The following is a 17810-nucleotide window of genomic DNA, read 5'->3' as shown; positions in this document are numbered from 1 at the left end:
AAGCCGCTTGGGAAATGAAAAATAATCAAGTTTGATCTACGGCAGGGAAGGGCGACTAAAATTCCATGAATCAAAAGAACATAAACAACATCATGGTACCTTCTTGAAGAGTGTTGTATATAAGCTGCTTCTTCCCTCTTTCTTACCAGTTTTTATCTTCATTTTTCAAATTTATTTTCAGAGACTACATATAAAACTTATTTTTGAAGATTATTAGCATATATGGACGGTTTACGTTTGGCAGCACGGGACAGTGTAGCTGCTTACAGCGTTGGTATACTGACGTTGGAGGATTATTACTATTAAATTCATGAAGGAGTGCTAAACCCATCGGGGTCACACAACACCTAGTGGGAATGGGAGGCATTCAGGTTTGATCAAGGGGAGAACACAGGCCTAATTCCATGCTTTAAAAAAGCCACACCTACTGACGTTGGAGGTTAGCTTAGATGAACTTATAAAATCGTATATGTAACAGCAAATAGCCCCCCCCTATAAAAACGCAGTATGGGGACCGAGTAACAACTTATGGTAAGAGAATGAGTATTGTGGTAATGAGTAAGTTTATGGAGAAATATATGGCAACATATGTGGGTGGTAGAACTTCTTGCCTGGAGGAGACCTTTGCAGGAACACATTACTCGTATTTTACCTCGTGTGTTTACATTGGATAACTTGTTGAGTCTGCACAAAACTTCTCTACTGAGTACAGGATGTTGACACTTCGTGTTTGTTATGTCTAGCAAGTTGCAGCACTCTTTTCCAGCCCATGCTTGCATGGTCTCCCATAACGTTCCTGCTTGAGCTGCAGGTATACACTTGTGCAAAATTTTGAGATTATATTCACTATGCAGTAAACCCGTTGAGTCAGTCAGCGCCTGGGAAATGGAAGGTAATCGGGTTTGCTACAAGGGAAGGGTGGATAACTTTAGCAACTGAGGAGTCTGAGGTCCGTGGTTCGATCCCCGGTATGGGTAGAAACATTGGGGTGCTTTATCTGTTAATCTAGCAGTAAATATGTACCTGGGTGTTAGCCGAATGGTGTGGGTCGCATCCCGGGGACAGAATTAACCTAATTTGCCCGAGATGCACTGCATAACAAGAGGCTTTCTATACAGTATGTCAGCTAGGTCTGCACAAGTTGTATTATGTACTCGAAGAAATAAAAATTATTATTATTCCTTGTAACAAGAATTCTTCACCAGCATCAACGCACATACCTAGAATGGCAAATGACTGGAAGAGATATATTTTAGCGTCAGTCAGCGTTTTCATACAGATATAATGGGCCACCAGTACTGCCGACACATAACATCTTAAGCAGACACAACACCGGTCCCAGCACTAGAGTAAGCATGGTGCAGATCAAAGCTCGTCTCTGCTTCCTAGTGATTAGCTATTGTTTATTTGCGACTCTTGCTTAACATATGACATCCAGGAATACTTAAGATACTGATATAATTCTACTATCTAGTACATGCATAAGCTGTTTCAAAGCAATTTCTCAGTTCGGGCCTTTTTTCCTACCTACCTGGAGACAGGTAGGTAGGACAACCCGTTCATTTTCAGGGAGTTGGATTAGCTTAGGTAAGATTCGTCAGAAAACACAAGTGCGTCCTGACTGTTGAGAAATGGCATTACCAGCTAAGTTTAAAGAGTTTGTACGTAACTTAGAAAGACAGCTCATCGCCTGCACAGCCGCCCCTGCAGACGAGGTCTTGAGAAGCTGTCGAAGTCATCTCTCAACGGGCTGTAAAGAGTTATAATTTGTAAGATTATAAATTACCCCTAGGGGGTGTTATGTCAGCATATTTCATTCACTGATTGCTGATAAATTACGTACTTGTTTGGACTCAAAAGTCCGCACCTTACTGCCGACTATAGGTTGATTACAAACTCCTTGCGACTCAAGAACTGCGCAGTCCCCCGTACTACAAGAAATTCGTAACCTACCTTGCTCTTGTAGCATGAGCTATGGTGTTCTTCACACCTTCGACAGATATCGGTGACTTGATAGAAGCTGAAGTGTCCTTGGATGTCCACGTCTTCCATAGTCTAGGAATACGCACACTGGTACACTATGTTCCACAAGATTTGTCTTTATTGTTCACAATCTTATCACTAAAGAAGCTGATCACACTTCTCTTAAGTGTTTATTGTGTTTTGTGAGACACTTTGTTCACACTAATGCACAGATCGTTCTCTGTTGGTTATCCTGGCGTCAGTGTCACTCTCAGTAGAGTCAAAGTAATCTGAAGACGCCACAGCGCCCCACGCCGTTACTCCCCTAGCACAAAAAAAAGCTGACATAGTACTTTTGCTTCCTTGCCACTTCCTCGATGAAGCAAAGCAGAATGTTTGATTCTTGCTGTCTTAAGCATAGACAACAATGTCCACTATCTTTACCATGGTAGTAAAGTGGGAGCAGGATTTTCCTTAATTGTCCTGCTAAAGTAAGAGATGAACTGTCTTTTATTAAGCTACACTTTGCAACACAGGACTGCAAGGAGCAGCGGTCACTTGACCACTTCGCATACTCGTACGGCATCTGTGATCAATTACTCACTGTAGCAGTAAACAAGACGCTTGCCCCTTCTGAGAGGGCTGGGCCCCTCAGGGCTGAAAGGGGCTGAAGGGGCTGAAGGGGGCTGATACCCCCTCCTGGAGAAAATTTCTCCACACTGACACAGGTCAGGAATGAAACGGCTGTGGGCAAAGACAAGTACATGAATATAAAACAAGCATTTATTTGGACAACGCTTAGCTGAGCAGAGCTTCCACGCATTGAAAAACTTCTACTTATAGAGGAAACGTTGTCCAAATAAAGATTTATTCTGCATACTAGTGTTGCAAAAGTCAACTAAAATGATGGGAACAATGGGCTAGTAATCCCTTCACCTGTATAGCCTACTTAAAAGAAAAAGAAAAAACCGTCAAAGTAGGATGTTTGAATGTGTGTGGAAGTTGAAAGAATAAGAGAGATGATTGTGGATGTTATGAATGAGAGGAAGCTGGATGTCCTGGCTTTAAGTGAAACAAAGCTGAAGGGGGTGGCAGAGTTTCAGTAAGGAGAAATAAATGGGATTAGGTCAGGGGTTTCAAATAGAGTTAGAGCTAAAGGAGTACCAATAATATTGAAGGATAAGTTATGGCAGGAAAAGAAGGAATATAAATGAATAAATTCAAGGATTATGTGGAGTAAAATAAAGGTTGGATGTGAAAAGTGGGTTATAGTAAGCGTTTATGCACCTGGAGAAGAGAGAAGTGTAGAGAAGAGAGAGAGATTTTGGGAAATGTTGAGTGAGTGCGTGGGGTGTTTTGAACCAAGTGTGAGAGTAATGGTGGTTGGGGATTTCAATGCTAAAGTGGGTAAAAATGTTGAGAGGGGAGCTGTAAGTAAATCTGGGGTGCCAGGGGTAAATGAAAATGGGGAGCCTTTAATTGAGCTATGGTTTTTAGTAATAAGTAATACATATTTTATGAAAAAAAGGATAAGTATACAAGGTATGATATAGCACGTAATGAAAGTAGTTTGTTAGATTATGCATTGGTGCATAAAAGGTTGATGGGTAGGCTTCAGGATGTACATATTTACAGAGAGGCAACTGATATATTGGATCATTATTTAGTTGTAGTTATAGTTAAAGTAAGAGGTAGATGGGACAAAAGGAAAATGGCAGCAACAAGTAAAAGAGAGGTGAAAGTGTATAAACTAAGGGAGGAGGAAGTTAGGGTGAGATATAAACAACTATTGGCAGAAAGGTGGGCTAGTGAAAGTGTGAGTAGTGGGAGGGGGAATATTAGAATGTGGGGCAGAAGTTTGTGGCTATAGGAGGGTGGGTGAAGGAGGAAAGAGAAGTGATTAGTGAAATGATGAAGTAAAGGGTGTGATAAAAGAGAAAAAGGTAACTTATGAGAGGTTTCTACAAAGCAGAAGTTATAAGAAGAGCAGAGTATATGGAGAGTAAAAGAAAAGTGAAGAGTGGTGAGAGAGTGCAAAAGGAGAACACCTTGGGAGGGGCACTGTCAAGAAATTTTGATGAAAATAAGAAAAAAAAATTGGATATAAACAAGTTAAGAAGGCCTAGGGAACGAATGGATTTGTCAGTTAAAAACAGAGTAGGGGGGAGTTAGTAGATGAGGAGCTGGAGGTATTGGGTAGATGGCGGGAATATCTTGAGGAACTTTTAGGTGTCGATGAAGAAAGGGAGGCGGTAATTTCATTCACTGATCAGGGAGGTATAACATCTTTTAGGAGTGAAGAAGAGCAGGATGTGAGTGTGGGGGAGGTGAATGAGGCATTACATAAGCTGACAGGGGGTAAAGCAACTGGAAGTGACGGGATCATGACAGAAATGTTAAAAGCAGGGGGAGGGGATATATAGTGTTGGAGTGGTTGATATTTTTGTTTAATAAATGTATGAAAGAGGGGAAGATACCTAGGGATTGGCAAAGAGCATGTATAGTTCCTTTATATAAAGGGAAGGGGGACAAAAGAGATTGTAAAAATCATAGGGAAATAAGCTTACTGAGTATACAAGGAAAAGTGTATGGTAGGGTTATTATTGAAAGAATTAGAGGTAAAACAGAGAGCAGGATTTCGGATGAGCAAAGAGGCTTTAGAGTGGGTAGGAGATGTGTAGATCAAGTGCTTACATTGAAGCAGATATGTGAACAGTATTTAGATAAAGGTAGGGAAGTTTTCGTTGCATTTATGGATTTAGAATAGGCATATGATAGAGTGGATAGGGGAGCAATGTTGCAGATGTTGCAATTATATGGAATAGGTAATAAGTTACTAAATGCTGTAAAGAGCTTTTATGAGGATAGTGAGGCTCAGGTTAGGGTGTGTAGAAGAGAGGGAGACTACTTCCTGGTAAAAGTAGGTCTTAGACAGGGATGTGTAATGTCACCATGGTTGTTTAATATGTTTATAGATGGGGTTGTAAAAGAAGTAAATGCTAGGGTGTTCGGGAGAGGGGTGGGATTAAATTATGGGAAATCAAATATAAAATGGGAGTTGACACAGTTACTTTTTGCTGATGATACTGTGCTTATGGGAGATTCTAAAAGAAAAAGTGCAAAGGTTAATGGACGAGTTTGGGAGGGTGTGTAAAGGTAGAAAGTTGAAAGTGAATATAGATAAGAGTAAGGTGATGAGGGTATCAAATGATTTAGATAAAGAAAAATTGAATATCACATTGGAGAGAGGGAGTATCGAAGAAGTGAATGTTTTCAGATATTTGGGAGTTGACGTGTCAGCAGATGGTTTTATGAAGGATGAGGTAAACTATAGATATTGATGAAGGAAAAAAAGTGAGTGGTGCATTTAGGTATATGTAGAGACAAAAAAGGTTATCTATGGAGGCAAAGAAGGGAATGTATGAAAGTATAGTGGTACCAACTCTCTTATATTGGTGTGAAGCTTGGATTGTGAATGCTGCAGCGAGGAGGCAGTTGGAGGCAGTGGAGATATCCTGTCTAAGGGCAATGTGTAGTGTAAATATTATGCAGAAAATTCGGAGTGTGGAAATTAGGAGAAGGTGTGGAGTTAATAAAAGTATTAGTCAGAGGGCTGAAGAGGGGTTATTGAGGTGGTTTGGTCATTTAGAGAGAATGGATCAAAATAGAATGACATGGAGAGCGTATAAATCTGTAGGGGAAGGAAGGCGGGGTAGGGGTCGTCCTCGAAAAGGTTTGAAGGAGGGGGTAAAGAAGGTTTTGTGGGCGAGGGGCTTGGACTTCCAGCAAGGGTGCGTGGGCGTGTTAGATAGGAGTGAATGGAGACGAATGTTTTTTGGGACCTGACGAGCTGTTGGAGTGTGAGCAGGGTAATATTTAGTGAAGGGATTCAGGGAAACCGGTCATTTTTATATAGCCGGACTTGAGTACTGGAAATAGGAAGCACAATGCCTGCAGTTTAAAGGAGGAGTTTGGGATATTGGCAGTTTGGAGGGATATATTATATATCTTTATATATGCTTCTAAACTGTTGTATCTGGGTGCCTCTGCAAAAACAGTGATTATGTATAAGTGAGGTGAAAGTGTTGAATGATGATGAAAGTATTTTCTTTATGGGGATTTTCTTTTTGGGTCACCCTGCCTTGGAGGTAGACGGCCGACTTGTTAAAAAAAATAGCGTCTTTGTCGACATACTTGTGGGTGTTAAGCAGTCCAACAAGAACAGTTGTGTTTCTCAGCACCGGTCTTGTTCGGTGCGTACTATTGTTGCTGAACAATTGGCACACGTATAAACAACAAAAATCTTGACGGGGAATTTGTAGTAATATTCATCAACACTTACAGCGAAATGTATAGCATTAAAACTGTTCCCATGAAATTTACACTAAATTATGTAAATATACTAATCAATAGCTACGAACTATCCAAAATATATTGTTATTATTCATGGGAAAATGGAAGACATTTAGGTTCGATTCAAAGAATCGGAGCACAGGTCAAATTCCTTAAAACAATCATCTAGGAACCTCCCTTAAGGAAAGGTATCTAAAACAGAAATAAATGAAAGAATGCAATATTTGTATGTGAAGTACCTACATTTTCGTGATTTCAGAGTTAAATGATAAATAGCTGAGAAGCCAATTTATTTTGAATAAGCGCCTGCCGCTTATGCTGAATTGCTTGTTCACTATTTTTAATATAATTTGCCATCACCAGTTGTTATATTATAATCATGGGGGAGCGCTAAACCAGTAGGATTATACAGCGCATGTGGAGAGAGGATGGAAGGTATTCCGGCTCAATTCACGGAACCGGAGCACAGATCCAACAACTTAGATGAAAAGCCCCTCACCAGCGTAAAGGAACCTTCCTTGAGGGGTTTATAAATCCAGGTTCAATCCCTGACGAGCCGAGGCATGAACAAATCTTACCCCTGCTGTCCTTGTTTACCTGACAGTAAAAAGATTCAAGGGTGGTATCGTAAAGGTGGTAGTACACTACAGACAGGGCTGGAATTTCAAAAGAACTAAAGTATGATGACAGACTTAAGCCTGAAAATTCAACTACGGAAAAAAAAAAATCGAGCGTATCGTGAACAAAGCTACACAGACATGTCAGCTGGTCGATCACTAGTATGACAAACACTTAAGCTTTGTGAACCATAAATTATGTATTATTATTATTATAATCAAGGGGGAAGCGCTAAACCCGGAGGATTATACAGCGCCTGGGGGGAGGGATGTGGAAGGCATTCAGGCTTAATTCGGGGAACTGGAGCACAGATCCAATTCCCTAAATCAAGAGCCCCTCACCAACATCAAGGAACCTTCCTTGTGAACCATAAATTATGTAGATTGGTGCACACACACATTAATAAAAAATAAATACAGGAGACAGAATTTACATGATACTATAATTTAAGGTAAACACTAACACGAAACTTGAAACACCCGACAACTTTAACATCATACAACGGTTCTTTCAGTGAATACACTACAGTTTATTTCAATCCCTATTTTAGGGATTAAAATAAACTCGTGTTTTACAGGGAGGGGAAAAAAGCGGCAAACACATATTGTCATTCATTCATATATCGTGCCGAATAGGTAAAACTGATTAATTAGCAAAAACTCGCTTAAAATTAAGTCCTTTTTAAAATTTTCTCATCTGTTTAAAGATACATTGTTTTCATTTAAGTTAATGTAAAAATTAATAATTTTGTACCAAAAGAACCTTAGAAAACTTACATAACTTTATTCTAACAAGCGCAATTTAATTTAGCATAATCCAACTAAATATATTTTAGATATATTTATATAATATATATATATATATATATATATATATATATATATATATATATATATATATATATATATATATATATATATTTTATTATCACACTGGCCATTCCCACCAAGGCAGGGTGGCCCGAAAAAGAAAAACTTTCACCATCATTCACTCCATCACTGTCTTGCCAGAAGGGTGCTTTACACTACAGTTTTTAAACTGCAACATTAACACCCCTCCTTCAGAGTGCAGGCACTGTACTTCCCATCTCCAGGACTCAAGTCCGGCCTGCAGGTTTCCCTGAATCCCTTCATAAATGTTACTTTGCTCACACTCCAACAGCACGTCAAGTATTAAAAACCATTTGTCTCCATTCACTCCTATCAAACACGCTCACGCATGCCTGCTGGAAGTCCAAGCCCCTCGCACACAAAACCTCCTTTACCCCCTCTCTCCAACCTTTCCTAGGCCGACCCCTACCCCACCTTCCTTCCACTACAGACTGATACACTCTTGAAGTCACTCTGTTTCGCTCCATTCTCTCTACATGTCCGAACCACCTCAACAACCCTTCCTCAGCCCTCTGGACAACAGTTTTGGTAATCCCGCACCTCCTCCTAACTTCCAAACTACGAATTCTCTGCATTATATTCACACCACACATTGCCCTCAGACATGACATCACTGCCTCCAGCCTTCTCCTCGCTGCAACATTCATCACCCATGCTTCACACCCATATAAGAGCGTTGGTAAACCTATACTCTCATACATTCCCCTCTTTGCCTCCAAGGACAAAGTTCTTTGTCTCCACAGACTCCTAAGTGCACCACTCACCCTTTTCCCCTCATCAATTCTATGATTCACCTCATCTTTCATAGACCCATCCGCTGACACGTCCACTCCCAAATATCTGAATACATTCACCTCCTCCATACTCTCTCCCTCCAATCTGATATCCAATCTTTCATCACCTAATCTTTTTGTTATCCTCATAACCTTACTCTTTCCTGTATTCACTTTTAATTTTCTTCTTTTGCACACCCTACCAAATTCATCCACCAATCTCTGTAACTTCTCTTCAGAATCTCCCAAGAGTACAGTGTCATCAGCAAAGAGCAACTGTGACAACTCCCACTTTATGTGTGATTCTTTGTTTTTTAACACCACGCCTTTTGCCAAGACCCTCGCATTTACTTATCTTACAACCCCATCTATAAATATATTAAACAACCATGGTGACATATATATATATATATATATATATATATATATATATATATATATATATATATATATATATATATATTTTTTCGGGAGTAGGTTGGTAGACAGCAACCACCCAGGGAGGTACTACCGTCCTGCCAAGTGAGTGTAAAACGAAAGCCTGTGATTGTTTTACATGATGGTAGGATTGCTGGTGTCTTTTGTCTGTCTCATAAATATGCAAGATTACAGGCATGTCTTGCTACTTCTACTTACACTTAGGTCACACTATACATACATGTACACATTTATTTATACACACTCATCTGAGTTTTCTTTGATTTTTATCTTAATAGTTCTTGGTCTTATTAATTTTCCTTTTATATCCATGGGGAAGTGGAATAAGAATCTTTCCTCCGTAAGCCATGCGTGTTGTAAAAGTCAACTAAAATGCCGGGAACAATGGGCTAGTAACCCCTTTTCCTGTAAAGATTACTAAAAAGAATAAGAAGAAGAAAATTGTCAAAGTGGGAAGTCTGAATGTGCGTGGATGTTGTGCAGATGATAAGAAAGAGATGATTGTGGATGTTATGAATGAGAAGAAGCTGGATGTCCTGGCTTTAAGTGAAACAAAGCTGAAGGGGGTGGGAGAGTTTCAGTGGAGAGGAATAAATGGGATTAGGTCAGGGGTTTCAAATAGAGTTAGAGCTAAAGAAGGAGTAGCAATAATGTTGAAGGATAAGCTATGGCAGGAAAAGAGGGACTACAAATGTATAAATTCAAGGATTATGTGGAGTAAAATAAAGATTGGATGTGAAAAGTGGGTTATAATAAGCGTGTATGCACCTGGAGAAGAGAGAAGTGTAGAGGAGAGAGAGAGATTTTGGGAAATGTTGAGTGAATGCGTGGGGAGTTTTGAATCAAGTGTGAGAGTAATGGTGGTTGGGGATTTCAATGCTAAAGTGGGTAAAAATGTTATGGAGGGAGTAGTAGGTAAATTTGGGGTGCCAGGGGTAAATGTAAATGGGGAGCCTTTAATTGAGCTATGTGTAGAAAGAAATTTGGTAATAAGTAATACATATTTTATGAAAAAGAGGATAAATAAATATACAAGGTATGATGTAGCACGTAATGAAAGTAGTTTATTAGATTATGTATTGGTGGATAAAAGGTTGATGGGTAGGCTCCAGGATGTACATGTTTATAGAGGGGCAACTGATATATCGGATCATTATTTAGTTGTAGCTACAGTTAGAGTAAGAGGTAGATGGGAAAAGAGGAAGGTGGCAACAACAAGTAAGAGGGAGGTGAAAGTGTATAAACTAAGGGAGGAGGAAGTTCGGGTGAGATATAAGCGACTATTGGCAGAAAGGTGGGCTAGTGCAAAGATGAGTAGTGGGGGGGTTGAAGAGGGTTGGAATAGTTTTAAAAATGCAGTATTAGAATGTGGGGCAGAAGTTTGTGGTTATAGGAGGGTGGGTACAGGAGGAAAGAGGAGTGATTGGTGGAATGATGAAGTAAAGGGTGTGATAAAAGAGAAAAAGGTAGCTTATGAGAGGTTTTTACAAAGCAGAAGTGTTATAAGAAGAGCAGAGTATATGGGGAGTAAAAGAAAGGTAAAGAGAGTGGTGAGAGAGTGCAAAAGGAGAGCAGATAGAGTGGGAGAGGCATTGTCAAGAAATTTTAATGAAAATAAGAAAAAAATTTGGAGTGAGTTAAACAAGTTAAGAAAGCCTAGGGAAAATATGGATTTGTCAGTTAAAAACAGAGTAGGGGAGTTAGTAGATGGGGAGATGGAGGTATTGGGTAGATGGCGAGAATATTTTGAGGAACTTTTAAATGTTAAGGAAGAAACAGAGGCAGTAATTTCATGCACTGGTCAGGGAGGTATACCATCTTTTAGGAATGAAGAAGAGCAGAATGTAAGTGTGGGGGAGGTACGTGAGGCATTACGTAAAATGAAAGGGGGTAAAGCAGCTGGAACTGATGGGATCATGACAGAAATGTTAAAAGCAGGGGGGGATATAGTGTTGGAGTGGTTGGTACTTTTGTTTAATAAATGTATGAAAGAGGGGAAGGTACCTAGGGATTGGCGGAGAGCATGTATAGTCCCTTTATATAAAGGGAAAGGGGACAAAAGAGACTGTAAAAATTATAGAGGAATAAGCTTATTGAGTATACCAGGAAAAGTGTATGGTAGGGTTATAATTGAAAGAATTAGAGGTAAGACAGAATGTAGGATTGCGGATGAGCAAGGAGGTTTCAGAGTGGGTAGGGGATGTGTAGATCAAGTGTTTACATTGAAGCATATATGTGAACAGTATTTAGATAAAGGTAGGGAAGTTTTTATTGCATTTATGGATTTAGAAAAGGCATATGATAGAGTGGATAGAGGAGCAATGTGGCAGATGTTGCAAGTATATGGAATAGGTGGTAAGTTATTAAATGCTGTAAAGAGTTTTTATGAGGATAGTGAGGCTCAGGTTAGGGTGTGTAGAAGAGAGGGAGACTACTTCCCGGTAAAAGTAGGTCTTAGACAGGGATGTGTAATGTCACCATGGTTGTTTAATATATTTATAGATGGGGTTGTAAAGGAAGTAAATGCTAGGGTGTTCGGGAGAGGGGTGGGATTAAATTTTGGGGAATCAAATTCAAAATGGGAATTGACACAGTTACTTTTTGCTGATGATACTGTGCTTATGGGAGATTCTAAAGAAAAATTGCAAAGGTTAGTGGATGAGTTTGGGAATGTGTGTAAAGGTAGAAAGTTGAAAGTGAACATAGAAAAGAGTAAGGTGATGAGGGTGTCAAATGATTTAGATAAAGAAAAATTGGATATCAAATTGGGGAGGAGGAGTATGGAAGAAGTGAATGTTTTCAGATACTTGGGAGTTGACGTGTCGGCGGATGGATTTATGAAGGATGAGGTTAATCATAGAATTGATGAGGGAAAAAAGGTGAGTGGTGCTTTGAGGTATATGTGGAGTCAAAAAACGTTATCTATGGAGGCAAAGAAGGGAATGTATGAAAGTATAGTAGTACCAACACTCTTATATGGGTGTGAAGCTTGGGTGGTAAATGCAGTAGCGAGGAGACGGTTGGAGGCAGTGGAGATGTCCTGTTTAAGGGCAATGTGTGGTGTAAATATTTTACAGAAAATTCGGAGTGTGGAAATTAGGAGAAGGTGTGGAGTTAATAAAAGTATTAGTCAGAGGGCAGAAGAGGGGTTGTTGAGGTGGTTTGGTCATTTAGAGAGAATGGATCAAAGTAGAATGACATGGAAAGCATATAAATCTATAGGGGAAGGAAGGCGGGGTAGGGGTCGTCCTCGAAAGGGTTGGAGAGAGGGGGTAAAGGAGGTTTTGTGGGCAAGGGGCTTGGACTTCCAGCAAGCGTGCGTGAGCGTGTTAGATAGGAGTGAATGGAGACGAATGGTACTTGGGACCTGACGATCTGTTGGAGTGTGAGCAGGGTAATATTTAGTGAAGGGATTCAGGGAAACCGGTTATTTTCATATAGTCGGACTTGAGTCCTGGAAATGGGAAGTACAATGCCTGCACTTTAAAGGAGGGGTTTTGGGATATTGGCAGTTTGGAGGGATATGTTGTGTATCTTCATATGTGTATGCTTCTAGACTGTTGTATTCTGAGCACCTCTGCAAAAACAGTGATAATGTGCGAGTGTGGTGAAAGTGTTGAATGATGATGAAAGTATTTTCTTTTTGGGGATTTTCTTTCTTTTTTGGGTCACCCTGCCTCGGTGGGAGACGGCCGACTTGTTGAAAAAAAAAAAAAAAAAAAAAAAAAAAAAAAAAAAAAAATATATATATATATATATATATAAACAAACACAAAATATATTTTTCTCGTTAGGTTCAGAATGACTTTTGCGGAATTATTGCATACACAAATTTTAGTTTGCCTTATTCGGCAAGAAGAGGATAATTTCTGTTCCTTGAATTAAGAGCTCTTCACCAACATCAAGGCACAGTATTTAAGGATATTGTGCTTAATGATCATGGCAACGGCAGGGAATGAGAAATGCGAAACAATTAGGCTTGATCAAAGGAAGCAGATGGTAGCTACAGTTCCGTAGATCAAGAGCCTTTCACCAGCGTCAAGGTCCTGGCCCCTAAAGGACCAGTAAAAACGAGGTTGTACGGTGGCTTGGTGGTTAATGCTCTCGCTTCACACGGCGAGGGCCTGGGTTTGATTCCCAGCCAGAGTAGAATCAGAGGGCGTGTTTCTTTCCACCTATTGTCTATGTTCCCCATCAGTAAAATGGGTAACTGGGTGTTAGTCGATTGGTGTGGGTCGCATCCTGGGACAAAACTTACCTAATTTGCCCGAAATGTTCAGCATAAGAAGGGGATTTCTATGTAGTAGTATGTCAGCTAGAACTGTATTACATGTACTTGTAGTAAATAAAGATATTATTATTATAAGAGGTAAGCAAAACATTGTAGCTAACAGTACAAAACGGCGCGAGAGCAAAGCTGTGTGACTCATTATCTTCAACACGGAAAACTAAGTTTATTTAACTTACGCAAGAACATATTATACAGGTTTCCTGTGTACACACCGTTGAAGCAAGTTGGGCTTGCTTGCTGGTAGAATTTGTAGCACTTCAATGCAAGCTAATGAATGTTACGAGCACTACTGGGAGTGGAGTGACGATATCGTATGCAAAAACGAAAACAGCCTGGAGTGATGGTAAAAGCCGAGAGTGAAGGTAGGAACAGGCTCAAGGTGTACGAGCAGTTTGGAGTGAAGTCAAGGTAAGAAGCATCTAGGGTAAGAATGAAGGCAAGAACAGTCTGGGGTGAAGGTAAAAGTAACTTAGAATGAGAGTAATAGTAAGATTAGCCTGGAGTGAGAGACTGTGTGAGGCGGCGGTCACTGAGAGACACTGGTGGTAGTGGTTGCTGCTGTTTTCTTAGCTCAGGATGTCCGGTACTTCACGTTTTCCCAGAAAGTTTTTCTACAACCAGTGAAACGCCAAACAAAATGTTGTCGCTCCTAAATATTTAAGTTTTGCAAATGAATGTTTATATGCTATATGGACGATGTCCGTGTGTGTGTGTAATCACCTAGTTGAGTTTGCAGGCGTCGAGTCCTAGCTCCTGGCCCTGCCTCTTCACTGGTCGCTACTAGGTCACTCTCCCTGAACCAGCTTTATCATACCTCTGCTTAAAGCTATGTATGGATCCTGCCTCCACTACATCGCTTCCCAAACTATTCCACTTCCTGACTACTCTGTGGCTGAAGAAATACTTCCTAACATCCCTGTGATTCATCTGTGTTTTCAACTTCCAACTGTGTCCCCTTGTTGCTGTGTCCAATCTCTTGTTGAGTTCCTCACATACTTCACGGTCATTTCTTGTTGTCTCTCCTCCTTCCTTCCTTAGTCTGATTACCTGGTCCTTGACAGTTGTTTTCCTCCTGATGTGGCTGTATAACAGCTTCGGGTCAGATTTGGCTTTCGCTGCTATGTCGTTTTCATATTGTCGTTGGGCTTCCCTTCTTATCTGTGCATATTCATTTCTTGCTCTACGACTGCTCTCCTTATTCTCCTGGGTCTTTTGCCTTCTATATTTCTTCTATTCCCTAGCACACTTGGTTTTTGCCTCCCTGCATCCTTGGGTGAACCATGGGCTCATCCTGGCTTTTTCATTATTCCTGTTACCCTTGGGTACAAATCTCTCCTCAGCCTCCTTGCACATTGTTGTTACATATTCCATCATCTCATTAACTGGCTTCCCTGCCAGTTCTCTGTCCCACTGAACCCCGTTCAGGAAGTTCCTCATTCCCGTGTAGTCCCCTTTCTTGTAGTTTGGCTTCATTCGCCCTGGCCTTCCTTCCCCCTCCACTTGTATTATTATTATTATAATCAAAAAGAAGCGCTAAGCCACAAGGGCTATACAGCGCTGCAGGGTAGGGAAGGAAGCAAGGGAATTGGATGGCAGAAGGGAGGGGGGATGATCAGCAGGTTACAGAAAACAGTGGGGCAGGGGATAGTACGGGGGTAGAGGGTAGCAAGAGATACAAGTAGAAAGGGCTGAAAGTATCAGAATTTGTGAAGTAAGTCAGTCGTTGTCAAAAAGTCAATGAGAGAGTCCGGATGAAAGGTGGGTCCATCAGCGAGAAGGGAAGGTAAAGAGAGAGCAGCGGGGCGAAGACGACGACAGAGGTAAATTCTGCGTGCTCGTTGATAAAGTGGGCAGTCCAACAGAATGTGGCTGACTGATAATGGAGCTTGGCAATTCTCACAGAGAGGAGCAAGACGCCTCTCCATGAGATATCCATGAGTAAGACGAGTATGGCCAATGCGAAGACGGGAGAGAGTAGTCTCCCAACCTCGACACTGGTGATAAGAAGACGGCCAGTAACCTATACTCGGTTTAATAGACTGAAGTTTGTTGCCGAGCATAGTAGACCAACGTTGTTGCCAACGGGTGTGAAGGTGGGAAGATATTACAGCAAAATAGTCCGTACATGGAATACCTCTATAAGAAACTGGTAGGTCATGTACTGCTGACCGCGCAGCAGTGTCTGCCTGTTCATTGCCCTGTACGTCAACATGACCAGGGACCCAACAAAAAACAATATCTTTATGCTTAGTAAAGATGCGGCGTAGCCAAAGTTGGATACGGAGGACTAAGGGGTGAGGTGTATCAAATTTTTTTATAGCCTGTAAAGCACTAAGGGAGTCTGAGACAACCACAAATGATGACACAGGCATAGATGCAATACGGATAAGTGCTGTAAGGATGGCATATAATTCAGCAGTAAAAATACTAGCTGAAGATAGTAAATGCCCTTGTACGACGCTGTCCGGAAACACTGCTGCGAATCCTACGCCGTCAGAAGACTTAGAGCCATCTGTGTACACAGCAATGGCATGAGAATGAGAGTGAAAGTGGTCAAGAAAAAGAGAGCGGGAAGCGACCGTAGACAGTTGGGCTTTCGAGCAAGGGAGGGAGAAAGAACAGACTCGAACAGCTGGAACTTCCCAGGGGGGTAGGGAAAAGTGAGATGCTACATGTACATAGAAAGGTGGTAGTTGAAGAGAAGACAAGAGCGAATGAAGGCGAAGAGAGAAGGGACGGAGTAAGCAGGGGCGGCGAACAAATAAAGAATGTCTACTAATATCAGTGACCATTCTATAAATGGAAGGATTGCGGAGATCATGAGAGCGTACATAGTAGCGCAGGCAATGGGCATCACGGCGATCGGATAAGGATGGAACGTTCGCTTCTGCATAGAGGCTTTCGACAGGGGAAGAGCGAAAAGCACCAAGGCATAAACGTAATCCTTGGTGATGAATGGGGTTAAGGCTAGAGAGAGTAGCAGGAGATGCCGCTGAATAGATCTGGTCACCATAATCAAGTTTCGATAAAATAAGGGTGGAATGTAGGTGAAGGAGGGTTCGACGATCAGCTCCCCACGAAAGATGAGCAAGGGTTTTAAGAAGGTTCAGCCGGCTGTGACAAGTTGCCTTCAGAGAGGTAATGTGAGGTTTCCAGGATAACCTACGATCAAAGAGGAGGCCCAGAAACTTAACTGTATCACGTTCAGGGATACGTGAGCCATAGAGGTACAAAGGATGATCAGAGATGACAGAGCGTCTAGTGAAAGTGATTTGGTGGGTTTTAGTGCTGGAAAATTTAAACCCATGTGTGGTGGCCCAATTGGAAACACGGTCGACTGCATGCTGGAGAGAAACTGTAAGGAGGTGACAGTCAGCGCCTGCACAGGCAATAGCGAAGTCATCAACATAGAGTGATGACCAAATATTTGATGGAAGACTAGAGGCCAAATCATTAATAGCAAGGAGAAAAAGTGTTGTGCTCAGAACACATCCCTGGGGGACACCTTCAGCTGCTTGGGGATTAGCGTGGACGGTTACAAAGCATGGCTTGCTTCTACAGTGTTTTAAAAGCTGAGGTTGGAGAGTTGAAGGAGGAGGTCTTGCTTCTCCAGGAGGAGATTAGGAGGCTGAAGGTCCACCTCAATGGGCCTGGGAGAGAGTGTGAGGTGGTTGGAGATGTGGGGAATGAGGCTTCTAGCAGTGAGGTGCAGTCTGTCTCTCACTGTGAGGAGGCTGTAGGTGGGGTGGTAGCAACGGCTACCAGCAGTGAGGTGCAGCCCAGCACCTGCTACAAGTGGCGAGTTGTTCACAGTAATGGGAGGCGCATCAGAGTAAGGAAAGTTAAGAGTGCAGATCTGAAGGTAGGAAATCGCTTCTCTGTTCTCCAGGATGAATGTACTTCAGTGGCCAGTGAAGGTAAGGGTACTACTGCCCCTGCTAATGAAGGTAAGCGCATTCTTGTGGTTGGTGACTCTCAGGTAAGATATGTTGATCGTGCTTTTTGTAATAGGAATAAGAAGATGAGAGATAGAGTGTGCTTCCCTGGAGCTGGTGTTGGGGACATTGTCAACAGACTGGATAATATCATGTCAGGTAATGGGAACAAGCCCATTATCTGTCTCAGTGCTGGTGGAAATGATATTGGGAAGGGTAGGAGAGAAGAGCTGCTAGATAAGTACAGGTCAGCTATAGATTTCATTAAGTCTAAGGGAGGGATCCCAATCATATGTAGCATCTTGCCTAGAAGGGGAGTAGGAAATGAATGGTTGTCTAGGGCAATTGGTGTAAATTGCTGGCTAGACAGATACTGCAAGGAACTTGCAATCCCATTCATTGACAACTGGAACAACTTTTATGGCAAACATGATATGTATGCAAGGGATGGGGTTCATCTCTCTGGGGCAGGGGTGGTAGCACTTGCAGACTCGATTGAGAAGGCCATTGGTGAAATGCCTATGATTTTAAACTGATGGAAGATAGAGGT

At 41.5% G+C, this 17810-nt stretch overlaps 1 long non-coding RNA gene across 1 annotated transcript; it reads left to right on the top strand.

The window, feature by feature from the left end:
- The first annotated feature begins 3713 nt into the window (after positions 1–3713).
- On the top strand, positions 3714–10583 carry LOC138853542 (uncharacterized). Its single transcript, XR_011392710.1, has 2 exons — positions 3714–3770; positions 10264–10583. It is a non-coding gene; the product is annotated as an uncharacterized lncRNA (long non-coding RNA).
- Positions 10584–17810: the final 7227 nt, after the last annotated feature.

This window comes from Cherax quadricarinatus, chromosome 33 (assembly GCF_038502225.1).
Source record: "Cherax quadricarinatus isolate ZL_2023a chromosome 33, ASM3850222v1, whole genome shotgun sequence".
Classification (NCBI taxonomy): Eukaryota; Metazoa; Arthropoda; class Malacostraca; order Decapoda; family Parastacidae; genus Cherax; species Cherax quadricarinatus.
Note: the sequence above shows the minus strand (reverse complement) of the source record. Positions and strands in the feature narration are given on the sequence as shown.